The following is a 20,664-nucleotide window of genomic DNA, read 5'->3' on the forward strand; positions in this document are numbered from 1 at the left end:
ACCACATAAATTTTATAACATCGGGCAGCGAATCTCTAACATACACAAGCACATTCCCTATTTGGGCCTAGTTTTTTCAGACTCTGGCTCTTGGCAAGCCCATGTAGCTCATGGTAGAAGTAAATTTGCCAGAGCTGTTAATTCAATCATCAGCCTTCGGCAGCCAAAATGAGCAGAGGTGGTCATACCCTTGCTCCAGATATATAAATCACAATGTGTACCAACTGCCACCTATGGTGCCGAAGTCTGGGGGCATGTGAATAGTAGCGGGATTCAACTTGAAGAGAATAGATTTTGTAGAAAAATCCTTGGGGCTCAAATCTCATCCCCAAACTATATATGCCATAAAGAATTGAATCTACACTATGTGGAAGACTTTATTAGGTCCCGTCCAGACATATTTTGGCTACAAATATGGCAGAACCCCGCTGCGTCTTTAACTCGAGAGATAATCACAGACTGCCTCAAGTGTGACAGGGGTGGCATCATACCCTGGCTTGGCGCAGTTAAAAAACAGCCTAGCCAGTGTGGAACTGGAGCACATTTACTTTCGCCCATTATCAACGGGTGGCACAAGCATAAAATCACTAAGGGGGGCACTGTATGATGTGTATCATAAGGAAAGAGAAAATATAGAACATCATAAACCATCGATCATAAGATGTGTGGGATACTTGTAAAGCGCACTGTTACTCTACCCGAGTGTCCTGGCGCTGTAGACCGCTGGGGAACCCGTCCTGGTTTTCCCTGAGAGATGCTCCCTTTCTGGGTATCTCCAGGGTGAAACCAGGCATCCCCGGCGTCTGTGGGGGGCCGTTGTAGAGATGAGGCAAGCTTAATGCCCAGAGTTACCGAGTGTGTTCCTTGGTTAGAGTAGGCACCGAGGCGAGAATTATCGAGTCCGTTGACCCCGGTCCAAGACCCTGCCGCGTCGGGAATTGAACCCTGGTCCCGGGCCGTTCTCTGCTTACAGGTCTGCCGCCTCTAACCGGTGAGCCACACCTCTCCACTAAGATATATGCCCCTCATGGAGGTCCCGAGCAATCAACATCATATGCCACAGAAATACCTCATGATAAATATTGGGAGACGGAATAGGAGCTTACTTTTCCGCCTTAGGGACAGTAGTATAAAATATACACTTTGCTTCCCGATAGGATTTAACAGCAATCTTGAGAAGTTGTACTGCCCATGTGGCATCGGCAGTAAACAAACATTGCTACATTTTTTATTCTTTTGTAAATTTTATACTAGATATACTAAACAGTATGTAATTTCCTATTTTAAGGAACAGGCTATTTCTGATTTTAAATTAGTATATCATGAAATCCTACAGCTAGGAAGCGATGACATGATTCTCCGGGTAAGCACGTTTTTACAGGCTGCGGTACGCTCATGTGCTTCCATGAATGAATTCTAACGCGTCGAAAAACTTTGTATTACTTTCTAGTGCAACGTATTTTTAATTTGTTTTCATGATGGTTTTGCATCGTTTGAAACTAAAACTGCCTTGCCGGAAGTTGTCATCACTTGCAAAATTGCAAATGGTGCTGAGCTGGATCACACTTATATTTTGCTGCCCATTACTGCTTGACCTATTGCACATTATCGCACTTTATTTATTGCTGACTTTGCACATTGGTCTGAACTTTATAATCTGCACTATGTTATTAACGCTGCTAGACTAGTCATTATTGTTTGTCTCATTGCCTGTTACTACACATTATTTGCACTATATTGCTGATTTTACACATTGGTCCAAACCTCTTAATTTGTACTATGTTATTATGCTGCTAGTTCTGGTAGGCCCATCCGACCTTTCTTTTTGATTTTATACAGTGTAATTTTGTGTATGTTTTGGATGATACCGTGTATTTATTTGTTTTTAAAAAATCCCGTATTGTACTTTCTATTGGTGGTGATGAACTGTGCTTTTATGGATATTCTTATCCGAATAAAGATTATTTGACTTGACTTGACTTGACTTTTGCCCCATACCTGTGTGATAATAATTCACATTCTCAATTTTGTTTGTACAATAGTTTTTGTGTTATAGAAGTGAAGTACTGTTTTCTTTATGATGTACTGACTGATACCATATCTTTCATTGTGTTCTGAGTATGTACCCCACACCATCTTCTTTGAGAGAGTATTGGATTTCTCGTCTTCTATATCCCGAGGGCCATGAGCTAAAGGGCTTTGCTTTATTCTCAGTTTTGGGCTCAAAGGTAGAATTAAGCCCTTTGATCCATTGGTAAAAGGTTCTGTTTGTTAAAATCTCAGCCGAGTACACTTGTCTGCCATAGGACTTTTCAAAACGTTCCCATAACCATTAAGAAAACTTCAAATGTGAATCACTAAATCAGCAAACTGTTTCACATAAATACACTTATCTTCAGAACTATAAAATCAAAATTACACAAAAAGTATCTTTAACAAACCTATCTGTACATAAGTAAACACCCACTTAGGGATGCTCTATAGCAGTGTTTCCCAAACTGTGGTCCGCGGACCCCCAGGGGTCCTTGACACATTCCCAGGGGGTCCCCAGGCAGCAGTTTTGAAAGCACTTCAAAGTTCCTTGCAGAATTAGCAGTTTTCGAGCAACAATAAAAGTGTCAAGATAACACCAGTGATTAATGTACCTGCTGGAGAGAGGAGAGTTTTGTCTAGTGGCAGCTTTAACTTATCTAATGTAGCACAGAGGGTTAATATGCCTACTGCAAATAACATGTACCATGCATTTAATTTCTTTTAAATTTCATGTGCATAGGTCAGTCGGATACTTACTGCTTTTGTCAGTAACTTATTTTTCTTCCCAGATTGTCGTATCCTGGTGCTTAATATGGTCTTCATTTACTATTCTTTAAAAGCAAATTTAATTCAATATGTAATGACAACTGTGTTGTAGACTGCACCATTGTTTCCCAAAAACTTTTGGCGGAGAGCATTCCAAAGCCCCCTCTGTAGTGGCCAGGCTCACTCATTGCACTTGGTATGCACCGTATCGGGACTGGTCTGAAAAAAATTTCTAGGGCTGCTTTTGGTTTCCAGGCTGGCCCTGGCAGGAGCAGGAGCCTCGTACTGCAAAATAAAACCAGCCATGTAAAAGTTTGTCACTGGAATGCAGCACCGATCTTCCCATTAAATTATTTAGTTTTTTGCAAATTCTTTCGATATAAAATTTTAAGAGGGATATTTACAACATAAGTGGAGGAGCGTGTCGTTAGCTTCCTTGGCTTAATGACACGGTCCACCACTTCGGAAACGTAGGGCTGCACCATATTTACAAGAATATGGTGCAGCCCTGCGTTTCCCCCTGCGCTCGCGCTACACTTAGCAGGGTAGCGCCACTGCAGGCACCCTTGCACCATAGTGCAAGTGTGACTGCGTGCAGGAGAAGATTGTTTATGTACAGGAAGATCCTCCTTCCTGAACATAAAAAACCCAAGGCGTTTTGCTTTTTCCAGGTGTACTGCATAAGGCAGCACACATGGAAAAAGCAAAATCGAGGACAAATAAAGCATTTCTCCACGTTTCGTCGAGTTAAGTCCAGGTGTTTCCTGGATTTAATTTTGGCGCAGCCTCCTATTTACCCTGCCCTTGTAAATAGGAGGCAGCGTTAAAAAATCAGTGGGTGTTGCAGTGGAACGCCCATCGCAACACCCACTGCCCACCTCTTTCACGTTAAGTATTGCATGAAAAGGGGTCTTATTTGCAAAGCAGCATTAGGCCACAGTAAGTGGCTCAACGCTGCCTTGTACTTAAGGCGAAGCCCATATCGCCACGGGAACATCGCAAAAAGTGACGTTCCCATGGGGATAGGGGCTTGTAAATATGCTTAGTTAGTAGTTTGAGTGTTTCTTTTGTGTACACCTGTGTTTATTTTGTTCGAATTACTCTTTTAATGTTTGCATTTTAAATCCTACAAATTGCTTGCTTCAGGTGGTGACTCAATGGGGGTCCACAGGAGTGAAAAGTTTGGGAACCACTGCTCTATAGAAAATGGTGAACAGATACAGAAGCTTGTGAAAAAAAGTGTTTATTAAAGCTAAACTACAATGGAAATGAAATATTAGGCACATGTTTATGTACGGTAACTAGACACAATATCGAAAAAATATAGAATGGACAGTATATCGAATTCAAAATATAAAATGGACATAATATCGAATGGACATTATATAGTGGTTAATAATATCGACATGCAGGTAAGTAATATCGAAATATCGAAGTACATAATATAGACATTAAAAAATATCACATTTTTTATAATATTGATTTTTTAAATGGTTTTGTATGTTACTAGTGTATATTATTTTTGCAATGTATGTTTAATTTTTTTTTATTTACGAAATTTATGTAAAATAATTTTTGCATATTTTAGTTCCGTAGCGGGTTGTGAGTGTATAGGGGAAAAGGGTGGGAAGTACTTTAATTTTAATAATTCATTAAATATTTTATTAATTAATCATTTAATAATTAATTATTTATATTGTTAATTAGGTTAATAATTAATTATAATTTGACTAATAACAATAATATTTATTTGGTAATTATGTTAATTGTGTTGCAACATGAATTAATTCGTCATTGAAAAGATATTTAATATTAAAAATGATTTTGTAAATATGTTAATTGTGGGGGTTGAGTGTTGATAGGGGAGTAAGGTGGGAAGTAATTTAATTTTAATAACATTTTATAATTATTTAAAAATAATATTTATTAAAAGTTATTTTATAATGTTAATTGTGTTAATTAATTTTGATTTAATAATTATTCATTTGATTGTTAGTTGGTATTAGTTCTGTAATTAATTGTTAATTAATTAATTAAGTTAAATAATTAATAGTTTAGTATATTGGAGGTGATGTTTATAGGGGAAAATGGTGTTATGTAAATTATTTTAGAAAAATACATTTTTTTTAATTAATGTTGATTAAATTGCTGGAGTGGGAATAGTAAATGTTACCCTCCAGATATGCAACGCTTCCCCTACTGTTTCACTTGCTGGAGTGGGAATAGTAACTTTTACCCTCCCGCTATCCTACGCTTTCCTTACTGTTCCACTCGCTGGAGTGGGAATAGTAAATGTTACCCTCCTGCTATCCAATGTTTTCCCTACTGTTCCACTAGCTGGAGTGGGAATAGTAATGTTCACCCTCCCGCTATGCAACGCTTTCCCTACTGTTCCACTCGCGGGAGTGGGAATAGTAATTTTTATCCTCCCGCAATCCAACGCTTTCCCTACTGTTCCACTCGCTGGAGTGGGAATAGTAAATTTTACCCTCCCGCTATCCAACACTTTCCCCACTGTTCCACTCGCTAGAGTGGGAATAGTCATTTTTACCCTCCCGCTTTCCAACGCTTTCCCTACTGTTCCACTCGCTGGAGTGGGAATAGTAATTTTTACCCTCCAGCTATCCAACACTGATGTAAATTTATTTTTACAGATTACATATATTATTTATTAATTTTAATATTTTTTAAATTATTTGAAGTATGTTTTTTTTTAATTATATTGATTAATTAATTAAGTTAATATTACTTTTAACATAATTAGAAAATTTGATATTTTTTACAAACTATATTTTAAACAACAATATTTTGTCTTCGATATTTTTGTACTTACGTGTTTGTAGATAGGGAGTCGATATTCTGAACTTCTATATTTTGGTGTTGATATTCTGTCCATTCTATATTTTTGTTGTTGATATTTAGTCAGTGATCCGTTCGTGTACACATGTACGACATATCTGTGGATCCTGCAAAGGCTCAAATGTCAGCTCCCAAACAAAGACTCTTAGGAAGGGAAACATCATGAACCTTGTTAATGAGGGAGACTGGAAGAGTTAATCCACCTTGACATGCAGCTCCTGCTGGCACACATAATCATGCGAAATGCGAAATTGCAACATAAAGAGATATCGCACCAGGAAAGAAGGTTCATGAAAACAGCAATGCTCTATGAATACCTGGAACTGTCACCGAGATTTAGACTGGCCTATAATATTAAAGAAAAGGAATGACATTTATTTTTCATGCACATTTGATCATTTTTTTCTCACTTATGAAAATTCTTTTTTGGGTCTCATTCAATTTGTCTTCAGGCTTTATTAGGTTCATCAATTAATCGTACAGAAATATAAAAGAAACCATTGCTTTTCCAAATTACGGACCAAATTATTGCTTGTTTGGGCAACTCCAAAATTGATTGGCCTTAAGTATAACTGGCTACACTTTCTTATAAAACCATGGGAAATTCTCCTCTAAATTAGAATCACATTCATCACAATATTGAAGCATGATTACAAGATGCTAATGTGGGCTTCATTCCTTAGAGGCTTGCTTGCCAATTCCCTCGGTATGCAATTAGCTCCTATGAATAATACCTCAATGTTGTAGAGTTTAATAATATCACAGGAATTACACATCTTAAGTTCCAGATCTTCTCTGTGGACGATTATGATTTCTTTCTTATTCATCTTATGAACAGGGCTACATTTTGACATGATAAGAATCTTTGCTAGAGCCGAATGTCGTTTATTAGAACCTACTCGCTGCAGAATAGGGAATAATATGCAACCAGATGTCATCCTCTCAAAAGAAATATGCAGACCAGTATTCCTAGCCGAATATTAGCCTTATGCGCTCCAATTTACCTAATACTTCGAGCAGAGGTTATTTATTTATTTTATTTTATTTATTTATTAATTTTAAGAGTTTTATATAGCGCTGACTAGACCCGGAGGTATCAGAGCGCTTTACATGAGGTTCCACAAATTACAAAATTACATCAGTTACAATTTACATCAGTTGCTAGACAAACATTACAAGAGCATGGAAGACGAGATAAGTGAAAGTGTAGAGAGGAAGGGGGTAAGGGTAAAGGGGTAGGAGGGAGATAAGGCGGAGAGACGAAGGAAAAACTGACCAAAGTCCGGCTGGGTAGGTGACGGTCGAGGGGGAAGTCCCAAAACCCATCTACTCTCTAGCAATCAGGTAGCTCCACTGGGCATTGGCCAATTAGCTAGGTCTCAATGGGAAAACATTTAAAGAACATAGAGGATGAAATAAATAGAGTGTGGGGGGAGTAATGGGGTAGGGTAAAGGAGTAGGAGGGAGCATATGACAAAAAGACGCAGTAAAATCTGCCCAACGTCCAGCTAGTTAGATGACGGCAAAGGGGGAAAGTCCACAGCCCATCTCCTCTTTAGTTACCAGGTAGCTCTACCGGACGTCGGCCAGAAAACTAGGTCTCCTCGGTCACTAGTCACTGACAAAAACTTTTAAGGAGCATAGAAGACTAGGAAATGGAGAGAAGGAAGGGAAAGGGGTAGGGTAAAAGGGGTAGGAGGGAGATATGACAGAGAGACGAAGGGAAAATCTGCCCATGGTCCAGCTGGGTAAGTGAGGGATGAGGAGGAAATCCACAGCCCATCTCTTCTATATCTATCCAGTAGCTCCACCGGGCATCGGCCAAATGGCTAGGTCTCCATGGAAAAACATTTAAAGAGCATAGAAGATGAGATGAAAGGAGCGTAGAGGGGAACGGAGAGACTAAGTAAAAACTTTCCAAAGTCCGGCTGGGTATGTGCAGGTCGAGGGGGAAGTCCACAACTCATCTCCTCTATAGCTATCAGGTAGCTCCACCGGGCATCGGCCAGATAGCTAGGTCTCCGCGGTCAGAGGTAAGTTCAGCAGGTTCTACGTCTTGATGGGGGATAGGTGAAAGTCAATTCGATGTACGGTTTTTGTCCTAAAGTAATACCATAACATGGTAGGGACCACTGTGTCAGCCATCTTGTGGTCGGGCAAGGGAATTTTGACCCTGATGTTATATTTTGCCAGTCCCCATTATTACATGGGACCAAACTAACATCAGGGAATTTTGACCCTGATGTTATATTTGGCCAGTCCCCATTATTACATGGGACCAAATTGGGTGCCAGCAAGTCCTCCAAGTTCCCATTGTGATCACTAGAGGCCACCCTCTGCTCACCCACTCCCCGCCTCCAATGCGCATCAGCTGTATGTCTGTGGAATCATGCGCTCGGGCGTTTGATTTGGCCACCCATGGTTCATGTGGTATTGCGCGGTCGTGCTCCGGAGCTCTAAGCCATCAAGATTAGACTGCTCCCTCTGATTTGGCATGCAGAAGTATCTATATGACCAACAATGCTGTGTCACCTAAACGAATGGCAGAAAAGATACTCAGACAATGCTGGCCATCTGTTAGATAGGTTGAGTTGAGTTCACAACAGTTGGTGACTGACTCGGGTTGCATTAAATTGCAGTGGGCACCGGAAAACTACAAAGCAGTCTGCAGCTACGAGTGAACTTGGGTGCCATATTAGGGTCAGGCCACACGCAGTGAGAGGATGCCGGTGATAAACGTAGTTGCCCATGAGAATGCTCCATGTCCCCCAGCAGTCGCCACTTTAAAAGTCAGTGTTGAGTTGATTAGATCTAAGGCAAGACTCTCTAGGCGAAGGTTTAAGCGTTAGCAGAATCCCATTAAACGGCCCCCATCTTAGGGTCAGGCTGCATCAAAACCTTCCCTCGCAAATTAAAGCATCTTTCGAACTGCCGCAAAAGTGATTTGACCTTAACAAATGTAAATTTTAGGGTCCAGATGTTGGACTCACATCACGGCAGCAGAAAGGTCGAAATTACCACACGGTCCACGGGTGAGTTCAAACCACGGGTGCAGTGCGGACTGACCCCCCCCCCCTCCCGCAGGAACAGGAGCAGCGGCGGTAGGCTTTCGGGTGCCGGGAAGCCAGCGGAGTGCAGCTCGTCAGTCAGGTGAGCTCAGGTGCCGTGACACAAGGCATTTAGCTTGGTAGGCGGTTGTTGCTCGCAGGGCTCAGGCTGCAGGTCTCAGGAGTAGGAATGGCAGTTTTCAAAGGCTCGCGCCCGCCATTTTTACAAGCCCGGAGAGGTTCCGATCCATTCATAGTGCTTTTTCAGCATTTTACCGGCGCATCAGATGAGGAATATGATGTTTCAGGGTCATACTGATGCAAAAATCGCCTCCTCTGCAGGTCTCAGGCATCAGGAAAATCGTTCCAGGCTCCATCAGCCAGAGGGATCAATCCATGTCGGGGATTATAGTTGTGGGCGTCAGGTGGGGCAGGGCATTGTGGTGCCTGGATCTGCATGTGACTTTATTGGAAGCAGGAACACCAGGCCAGTGGTAATCAGCATAGCCGCATAATCCCAGGGAGATTATATGTCAGATTACTATTTGCAAACATATTCTCTGGCTAATGTATCATACCCTAAATATGGTATATAAAACATAATCCCATTGGGTGTAGACTTTCTATTTTCAACTCAACAAACAATACTTTTATATGCTACTTCTGTCAGGTGACATTTGGTTATGATATTCTGGGACAACACCCCCAGCGATACCGCTTCGGCTGACTTGTAATTGCTCCCTGCATGTTGTTAATTAAATCATCCTTGGTCATTGCTCCATTTGAAGGGGCATATAAAGTAATTACCATAAAAAAATCAACCTTTTCATAGACTGATTAACTTATGTGTTCTTGTTAACTGAAAAAAATATACTATTTGTCATATTAGATATAGATGGATCGAAAACTAACCACCATTCATTTTCCTATTTTGGACTACCACTTTCCTTCTTATGGGCTCAATATATAAATTAGGGAATACTATTATTTTAAGAGAGTGGATCTATGCAGATTCCTATTTCTTCTCAACACTCAAAATTATTGATTCCCATCTAAGTTGGAGTGTAATGATTATTTATTTTGGCACAATTTTCTTTTAGCAAGAGATGAAGCAGTTTATTTATCCATATTCTCCTGATTCCTGAAAAGCATTGGGAGTGATAATCGTTAGGTGAATTGTTGTCCTCCTATGTTTAACTGTATGATAATTAACTTGCTAATTTTCGTTTGAATAATTTATTGTGTACAGTTGTCATTGGAGTGAATCACTGGAGGGGAGCTAGCACAGGAACAATCTCTGCTCCATTTTTGCATCAGTTTCACAACATTGTTAGCCATCTGTCTGAATAATCACTCCAACGCCAAAATATTGTCATCACCTTAGCAGTGTCCTGGATGATGATAACCACATCTGTGGAAAATTCCATACTATCACTGGGAGATGTGCAAGACCAATCAAGCAGACATGTATCTTTTTTTGCAGTTTGACTTTTGAGAACAGTCTGGAATGGGCTGCTGGAGGAACACCCAGTTGGAAGAGAGAAGACACATGGCCCCTACTGTAAGGCGTGCCTCAAGTACCTTTGACTTCAGTTGGCACACAAGCATTAGGAATTGTTTCTCCAAGGCCAATAGTGCAGGCCACCTCATAGGGACAGTGGAGGGATGGACTTGCTGTGGGACCTGGAAGGCTTCCATGAATTAGGTGTGGATGGTCCTTCAAGAATGTGACCCCTAGATAGAGGTGGACCCTGACTTCTGTTTCCTCTGCAAGTGGTCAACAAGGAGGCTGCCGGAACTGGGGGGGCTAGGTTTCTATGGAGGAGAACCACAGGTCCAGGAGAAGTGCCAGACACTCAGACAAGAGACAGATCCTGTGCCAGGAGGAAGAGCAGTAAAAATCAAAATCTCAAGAAAATGGGAAGGTTTTAGAGGCAAGGAGGCCAGAAATGCATTCTCCCATTCGCTAGAGATGGTAAGCAGGAAGAAAACACACATTATCCTCTCACAAATGGCCTAGTGGATCTCGAGAAAACAATCAAAGTGTAATCCCCCAATTCAACTAGGACTCAAATAGCGTCCCCCTAGATTGCCAAAAAATACCTCCAGGGACGGACAAGGGTTCTGGGGGTTGGTACAGTTGGTAGTGTATGCAGGGGCGGCCTTAGGCATGTGCAAGCTGTGCACCTGCACAGGGCCACCAAATCCCAGGGGCCACCACACCAATATATATCCTTAATATAATAATCCTCTGAGGATGGATACATATTTGCGTGGCGGCCCTGGCAGGGATTTGGCGGCCTCCGGCTCTGTTCCACTTCCAAATACCCTGACCCTCCCTCTTCACTGGCCCCCGCGCTCCGCCCCGCCCAGACCCCCTCTTCCGGGGCCCCCTAGCTACGCTCCCTGCTCAGGGCCGCCATGAGCCTAGAGCCGCCCCTGATGTATGGTAGAGGGTGTGATTGCTAAAGGTGATGCTTACGGTCCTCAGGGAACCCCACCCCCAGGGGAGTGATTCGACAAGGAAGAGAAAACCGAAAAGAAATGGGCACTACTGTGGCTTCACTTTCTATTGTCCCTGGGGGCCTCCATCTCCTTGGGGACCCAAAAGGGACCAAAGCAAAGACCCAGGAGGATTCCAGGGCGGGCCAGTGCCCGTGGAACAAGGTGGTGTGTCTTTTTCACCCAGTACCAGTCTCTGAGGGTTCATGAGAAGTGCACTACACTGCAACAACACACCCACGTGGATGCAGGAGTAGAAAATAAGGTTGACGGTTCCCATGCTGACACGGAACAGTATGGGCTGAGTGGGTAGTTGATCTGGCCCTGCAGGGGTAAGTTCTCTGTGCAGTCCCAGACATCAGAACATACCAGGTGCACTATTAGAGGGGCAGGGCCACTCAGCCTTTGAAATAATAGAAGATAAAAGACAAAGCTTCCCCCCCCTGGTGGCTGCACCAATGGACACCATGGGTCCCCGATCAGCTATGACACAGAGCCCAAGCAAAGTCCTTGCAAAAGGCTATACAATGTGCGTATTGGTTTCCATGGTAACCCAGGAGGAACAGGGGCACCACCAATTCTTTTTAAAGTGAACGGTGGGGTCTGACAGGAGTGAAGCAGCCCCAGCACAAGTGTAGAAAACACATTCCACCAAGGTTTTTCTAAGACTTTCAAATTGATAACCCCGGGAGAAGATTATGCCTGCACTCCAAAAGCTTGGGCTATTGCCCAAAGGCATTGAGGTATTTGGGCTCCTGTTGATGATTCAAAAGGCTGTGTAGCAGCATGTTCAAGAGTAGAATGACTGATGTGCACATTTTATTGAAAATTGAGATGCTTTATTTGCAATGACAACCTTAACACAGAATCATTGTTTGTATTAACGAAGGTCATTGAAATGCTTTAGTGACAATCACAACGTCAACATTGAGTCATTACTTTTCCCATTGAATGTCATTGTATGGTGGTATCATCCTTAGTGGTTTCAATGATGTTCCACTGGTTGCTTGGAGCATAGTTCTGCTGTTATTCAGGCTGTGTTACCCTGACAAAGCCAGTAGTTCTCCAATTTGATAAGTACACTCTCTTATAGTTTGTCAAATACAAGCTGGCATTGTGGGTTTAGGCTTTACGGCTTGCAGGGAGGGGGGAGTGGCCATAGATAGTTCTACCTTCAATCATGTATATGTGTGTAAATAATGCATAGTATTGAGTAGAGTGTGCATTATGAAGCACTTTTCCTTTTTTATAATTAAAAGCACTGATTGCACAATGCTTTATTGGGTTGTTTGTTGCATGCCTATGGATTTGAATACAAGACCACACTGCCTCCCCTTCGAATGCTCTGCCTCACTACCCAGAGAGAACCAACTGCAATAATGGGGTACTTGGTTCCAAGTAGACAGATGGATACAAACCTATAATACATGGAATTCTGTAAACCCTGTATAAACGCCTGCCTCTAATTTCTTTATAATCTGCAACTTGTGACACACCCTTTTACTGATTATAAAAAAAGTTGTTAGAACTGCTGTTTAAAGCAAGGAAAATGAAACTTTGCGTTTCTTCTTATCTGTATTTTTAGCTTACAGTGACTAGCAGAAAGACCATAGTTTTTTTGCATTCCTTAGATATAGAAAGCTCAGAATCTTTCTGCATGTTTCTACACATTCTGAGCTCCTTCAGCTTTTTCTTAAACCAACTGACTTGTATTGAACTATTTATAATATATTTTTTGAAAATAAATATTTAACAGGTTTTTGATGTGTTTAATTTTAAGCTAGAGATTCTATTTGTATTCATCATGTTTGCAAACGTTCTCTCTTTATTATGAAAGAGCTACGCACCAAGGCTCTAATTGGTTTGTGAGAAAGATGGTGTGACCATGTAATCTGTGGGATAATGGACCCCCTGCTGTACATGATAAGGTTATTGATGGTGATGATGATAGATTTATAAACCGCGGCAAATACCCTAAGGTGTCTAGGCGCTGAACTTGGCTTTCGGCTTTGTTCCTCTATATTGCTATGGATCCTTATCATATACTGTAGGGGCGCACTTTATCCCTTTTATTACTTATGAAAAAACCCACATTTATTAATCCACCTTCATACTCCTGGCTTTTATTTAGAAGTGGGTGGAATGTTTCATTCCACCCATAGAATTGGAGGAATTTATCGACTCTGAGTAACTCTTGTACACAGAGTTCTGGCCAAATTCAGCCAATCACAACTTAACAGAACTTTTTCCTGTGAGGCTCTTGAAAAAGTGCCCCTTACTGCCATTTTCTAATGCAGGCGATCGGGGTCAGAAGGCAGCTCCTCAAGTAGCTTTGCTGCCACTCGTGTAGATTTTTTACTCGAGCAGCATCAAAACCAATTCGAATGGCCATGCGCTCTTGCACACCTAATGGTGCAATTTGTGCTGATGATTTTTCAGTGCTGCTCTTGATAGTGGCACTACATCGCAGCATGAACAGCACAACATGCATATTTCTGCATGTTGGCGGAATGGCTCGGAATCTCGCTGAGTTTTTATATAACTCTACGGAATTCAGTGCAGTGAAACCCTGCGAGTTCCATCCACCCCTACTTTCAAAGCACTTCGCAATCTTGGACTTTTAAGTATAACCTCATAATCGTGAAAGCGAAAGTATTAGTCTTAGAATGCAGAGTGAAGTTTGCTAAAAAGACAGAAGGGGCTGAAACAGCCGCGGCCCGTGGAGGGAGTTTGGTGGGGCAGGGAGGTGGTGCGGCAGATGGGCAGGATGGACAGTGGTAAACAACGGAATATGGATAATTGCAGGTAAGTAAACAATTTAATAAATAAAACGAATTTCGTAGCGCACCATGCATCGCAAAATGCGATGCAGCGCGCACTACGAAATTCGTTTTAATTTTTTTGAAAATGTCACACTAAAGGTGGTAGCCACTGGTAGCTATGTGTATAAATCCATCAAGGGCCAGATTTACTTATTTTTCACACAGACAGTGCACCAACCAAATTTGCTGCACTGTTTTGTGCAAGGGGCAAGAACAGCGCAGAGCCATATCGCCTAAGGTTGGCCAGCAGCTACTGTCATCCCCCGCGCGGGTGCTCTAATTATGCTGCCCTGTGCGACCCACAGTTCCAAACCATGACACAGAGGTAGAGGTTATATGTGCTGTCTAGCATAGGTTTTACAACGGAAACATACACTTCCAGCACAAATTCCTGTGTCTAGGTATACTCAGAAAAATCCCACGGATTCGATGTGTTCTGTGCACTGCATAATACATTAAATGCATGGGTTTGTTTGATATACATTTCCCTTATTAACACCTGCTTCAAGGTGTTAGTTTTTGATGCAAAGCCTGGTCTGGCTACCTTGCTGGGCTTTGCATCAAATCCTATGGCTGATCCGCCCAATTAACACCCCAGTTAGTCCATGTGAGCACAATGTGACGCAAAGCAGCGCAAAGGGTGTTTGCCCTGAGAAAAGGGCACCACTCCATCACAAAATACCTTTCGCGTGGAAAAGTAAATACAGATGCGTTTAATCTGTGACACTTTGCGTCACTTTGCATGGGCACACAGCCTCAGTAAACTTGGGCACAGGTTTCTAGTCTTCTATGTTTATTTGGCAAACAAATTAATGCTGGGCCTAACGTGACATTTCAGGGTCTTGTGAGAAGAAACCCCTTGACTTCTTAGCACAGTATCCGGTCAAATGGTCACCGCTCGCGTGGGTGGTAGATGACGTGGAAACCCAGACAATGGAAACAATGCAGGCAAATAATAAAATAACCGCGCTCGCAATTTTAGGTGGGCTTTGATGACACCAAACACTTGAAGTGGCGCTTTGCGTAAGTGATGCCGCCAGACCCTGGCGATGGACCAACAGCTTTGTTGCTAAATACAGCGCCATGTGCGTATTTTTATTTGTCGGCCTGTGCTGCTGCCCCGGAGCAAAGAATCCAGGCCCCACTATTCACCTACTTTTAAGTCAACAGTATAAACAGTCGGCGAGCGTCAGCATGGAATCTTTGCCTCCCTGCAAATATTTTGACATTTGCATAAGGGTTAAAAAGTCGTTAGTGCGCCCGTCTGGCGGCCTCTGCGTTGGGCAGGTTCTGATTTCCACACCGAGGCTCCCAACGGAAAGTTCCCTTGGCACCCTGAGGTGAAAAATGATCGCAGCGAGTGACACCCATTAGTGGAGTTGGCGGGCACTCTGGGGGAGGGCTTATAACTAGCTGGAGCTGGCACGAGGGATGCGCCGTTCCTTTCCACTCGCGGGGCCTCGTGCCAAGCGCTCCCAGGTGGTGCCCTATCGCTGTCAGCACAATTCATGCCTGGCCCAGTTTAGTCACAGCTCACTCGGAGAAGGCCTCCCGGGCTGCAGTCTCACGGTGATGACAATACTAATAAAGAAAGCGTTTTTCTTTATCACTCTCTGCTGACCAGTTCTCAAACTCTGTAGCAGAGATTCTACTACAAACAGGCTGGGACTCATGAGCCCAGATATATTATAACAAGCATTTGCAATGCAATAGGTCTCGCAATAGAAAAGTTTGAGCTTTTGGTGGGTAAAATGTAAATATTTTTTAATTATTGTTTATGTTTTTAAAAATATAAAAGTATTAATTGTGTTATTAGAAATGCCAATAGTTATAAAGTTAGCAAATGTTACATCTATAGCATTAGTAAAGGTACATGTCTAGTTTTCTCCTGTCTTACATGTATTGATCTGACAAATCACAATGTTTTAACAAGAACAGAAGTGAAAACATTTAAAATCTTTTTATGACATTTGTAATAAAGCTTGAAACATTGACAGTAAATATTTGAACCAGTTGTTGTTGAATTGTTGCACAGATTGATGCTGTGGTGGCGCTGAGTGATGTTGTTTTGGGGACAAGTGATGCTGTGGCATTCAGTGATGCAGTTGTAGCACATAGTGATGTTGTGGTGCCCCTGAGTGAAGCTGTGGTGGTGCTGAGTGGTGCTGTGGTGGTGCTGAGTGGTGCTGTGGTGGTGCAGAGTGGTGCTGTGGTGGTGCTGAGTGGTGCTGTGGTGGTGCTGAGTGGTGCTGTGGTGATGTTGAGTGATGCTGTGGTGGTGCTGAGTAATGCTGTGGTGGTGCTGAGTGGTGTTGTGGTGGTGCTGAGTGATAATGTGGTGGTGCTGAGTAATAATGTAGTTGTGCTGAGTGATAATGTGGTGGTGCTGAGTGGTGCTGTGGTGGTGCTGAGTGATGCTGTAGTGGTGCTGAGTGATGCTGTAGTGGTGCTGAGTGATGCTGTGGTGATGCTGTGGTGATGTTGAGTGATAATGTGGTGGTGCTAAGTGATGCTGGGGTAGCGCTGAGTGATAATGTGGTGGTGCTGAGTGATGCTGGGGTAGCGCTGACTGATGATGTGGTAATGCTGAGTGGTGCTGGGGTGGCGCTGGTTGATGCTGTGGTGGTGCTGAGTGATGCTGGGGTGGTGTTGAGTGATGCTGTGGTGGTGCTGAATAATGCTGTGGTGGTGCTGAGTGGTGTTGTGGTGGTGCTGAGTGATAATGTGGTGGTGCTGAGTGATAATGTGGTGGTGCTGAGTGATAATGTGGTGGTGCTGAGTGGTGCTGTGGTGGTGCTGAGTGATGCTGTAGTGGTGCTTGTCGTGTATTTCTATAGGTTCTGAATCAGTCCCCCTATTCCTGACCCTATTCTGGTTAAACTAACTATCAAGTTAACTAACAGTCAGCCCATGAGGCAAGAAAAGCCCCCATGATGCAGATACCGTTATCTGATGCAGTCACACTACGGCACAGGAACGTGTTATCTGATTAGGTCATAACGCTTGAGATCTAATTAGACAAGCGACATTCCTCCAGCCCCTGATAAGGCATACGACGTTCTCATAACAAATCAAACCTATGACAACCTGGATAATCCGTGCGGCCATTGTTTTGATTTCACAGAGAACTTTAGTAAAGAATGTGCTAACGAGCAAGTCGTATGACATCTTTATTGACGTATCTATGTCCATCCTTACGTCAATCTCGGCACCTTTAAGGTATAAATATTGCCGATCTTGCCCTATGCAAACACACGCGTGGTGACAAGACGGAGCAGCCATACTTGCCGAAGCCGAGAGCAGAAGCAGACCCCGCTGGCGCAGCCCCGCCTTCCTGACGCGCTGAGAGACGCGCTGCTATCTCAAGCCGAGAGACCCAGCACCGGCGCTTTCGGGCAGCCCTCGCAGGCAGCCTGGAATATCGAGAGCAGAGAAAGAGATACCATTCCTCATTCATCCTAAATTCCAGGTACAGAACTGAATAACCCCTCACAGAGAATTCTTTAGTTATTCACTTGGCAAAAACAAACTTAACTTAAACTGTAACTTTCTATTCCCGCCCACGCATTAGACTTAGGTCAGGTACACGGGGTAGGCGTATTTAGAAACACCAGTTGAGTACGTTTAGTCAAATGTATATGTGTATGTAAATATATTTTAATCATTTTAAACATCATATGGCTCAGAAACCATATCAATGTTTTTACAGTATTATTTTATACTATTGCTTTTAATGTATGCACTTTACTTAACTATAAGTATTGCAATAATATCGATCCATTTCTCATGTATGAGAAAAGAGACTGATCAATAAATAACATCTTTTATTGAACACGCCCGTCTCTTCCTTTTCTCTACATTCTGATGAGACTAAGAATGCACGTACTGACTGAGTAAAATAATTGCCTTGTGCTCACACGACTCTCGAGATTGACTCTTGATTAGGGGAGAGCAAAGTTGTCATGTTCTATGGTTGTCAGAAACTAAATCCCTTCTTGTCTAATCAGGGGAGTTAATTCCTTCCTTGAACATTCGAGAAAGTTTCTAGCGAACTCTGAGCTTAGCTGGCAAACCCAAAAATTAAGTCTAGTATCGACAGTAGTAGACCTAGTTAACGTCTGGCCTAGGCCTTTACTGCTGTAGGTACTATTCCAATGCGCAGAGCCTATTGGGAAAATAGGAGCTACACTACATGGCGCCCAACGCGTTTGGAAAGGGCGATAAAACTAACGTAAGACATTTAGAGTAACTCAGTCGTGCTTTCTCACTCAGACCCCTTTTCCCAAATACTCCAAAGACGTCTGGAGTGGGTGAAAGGTAATATCCTCCAAAACCTCGCAGGAGGGAACTCCTATGTAAGGTTCTTGGTTTAGTCAACGTTGAAGGATACACTGTTCCAAAATATTGTGCATCTAATCTTTATTCCATTGAGAAACCTGATCTGCAAAATAAACAAAATAACCTTTCTAACAGTAAAATGTCAGAAAGTGATGAAGAAAGAGAGGCAGTTAGATTAGCAACTGAAATCGCAGATGCTGATGCTACCATGCAAGCAGCAGACGCGGATATAATACTCATTCCGGTCATCAAAAGAAAATCTATAACTCTAAAACTTATAGAAAATGGACTGACACCTAGAGGTGGCACAGTCATATTCGTAATTGAGGCACACGAATATCGGCAGACAGAGGTATACTATTCATGGATACATTTTCCAGCAGCAAATGCTGTAACAAAGTACTTCCACTATTACAAAATAGAGGAACCTCCTATCGAGTACACTCCTTTCGAGGAGGTGGAAGTACCACTCAAATTCCAAGAGCATTTGCTCTTATTTGATGGCGCCCTAAAACATAACAATCACATTACAAGGCTCGGTCCTTTAGGTAGACCAGGAGCAACGTGGCCGGTCTTGGCCGGATACACACCACACCCAGACATCGAAGGAATGTCTACAGGAGAGCTGTTAATACAGCTAAAACAATTACTAAAAATTCATAGACAATTAGTTCAGTATGTAATGCGGACTTCAACAATTCAGCCAGCGATTAAACTTCCACAGCTGACCCCTCACCAGGGGAACACAAATAAAATTACACCACAGAACATCCAATCCTGCCTAGGTAAAGTTCTGGCTAAACGGGAACAGATACCATTCTGGTTGGCACAGAAAATCACCCAAATAGAGGCGGTGTTTCCTGACACCACCTCGATAGAAAAACACAGGATTCTGACTATATGTCTCCCAATGGGAATCGCACCACACATAGAGGACTGTGACACTTGGGGTACAGTCTTTGCTTCCATCTACACAAAAACGCACGGTGTTCCATCCATTTCGGTGATACCAGATGTGCTAAAACAAATTCAAGATGAATACGGTCCAGAACCAGCTTTAACTCTTGGTATGAAATTACTGAAAGACTTCAAGCAGGTCTCGGCTATATTATTAGCCAACATAAAAGGTGAAGCAGCAAACGTAGCAATCCGCCAGAGGTTAAAAGAGACAGATATAGCAGACCAACCAGCTGAAATTGCCAGAATCATAGAAAAATCCTATGAGGAACTAGGTAGAGATAGTTTAGGTGGAATACCAGTAAAACCGCAACTGACTGAAAGTCCAGAAAAAATATTTTTTAATAATAATTCACCAAAAAAGAACGGGGATGGAAAAAAGTAAAGTCCACATTTGTAAAGCGCACAATCACCCGTAAGGGTCTCTAGGCGCTGGGGGGCCGTCGGGAAGATTAAGCGAGCTATTGCCCAGAGTCACATGGTGCTGGGCTGACCTGCCGCCGGAGTCGGGGATTGAACCGTGGTCCCCAGATTCCAGCGTCAGTCGCCCTGGCCGCGGCGCCACACCTCTTCCAACAAACAATCCAATCCAAAAGAAAAGAAATTCCAGTCCCGAGGAAGGTCTCCTAGGCGAAGGGAGAAATCTCCAAACCGAAGACAGAGGTCACCGCAGAGTGACCCCTCTGGGAATAGATATAACCTTAGAAATAGGGATAATATTAAAAAACCTGATAGATATCAAGACATTGATACACGTCCCTCTCAATCTTTTCAGAATTCCTCGCAGAAATCGGAAAGAAGAGGACGATCAGAACAAAGAGAAGAGCACGCCAAGTCCAAAGACAAGGAACCTGCTCAACTAAAAAAGAAATTACAATTTCCAAAAAAGAAGGTAGCCAGTATCAAGGTAGTTAATTAACAATGCCGAGAATACTGAGGACACAACTGAAAAACGGAGAGTGGGCTCAGACAATGCTAGACAGCGCAGCAGAGGTGAGCATAGCTCGCAAAGTCCTTATGAATCATCTGGAGACAGTGGACACGAATGAATACCTTCAAGTGGAAACTGCAGACACCAGAGTTAGCAAGCCCCACAAGATATACGAGATAACATTACGTATAGAGGGAGATAAGACTAGGAAAATAAGGGGACTATTTTGGGATAACCTCTCCAAGGGCTATGATATCCTTCTAGCTGAAAAAGACTGGCCACCAGAGTTTGTCAGGGAGTGCCCTCATGGCGAAGAAGTAATTATGCCTGCCTTCTCGAATCAAATCCCGATTCATAAAAAATACACACTTGCTAGAAAGTGGGCAGTGGCCTTAGCACCTGCTTTATA

The sequence above is a fragment of the Lissotriton helveticus genome, chromosome 5_1 (genome assembly GCF_964261635.1).
Source record: "Lissotriton helveticus chromosome 5_1, aLisHel1.1, whole genome shotgun sequence".
Taxonomy (NCBI): Eukaryota; Metazoa; Chordata; class Amphibia; order Caudata; family Salamandridae; genus Lissotriton; species Lissotriton helveticus.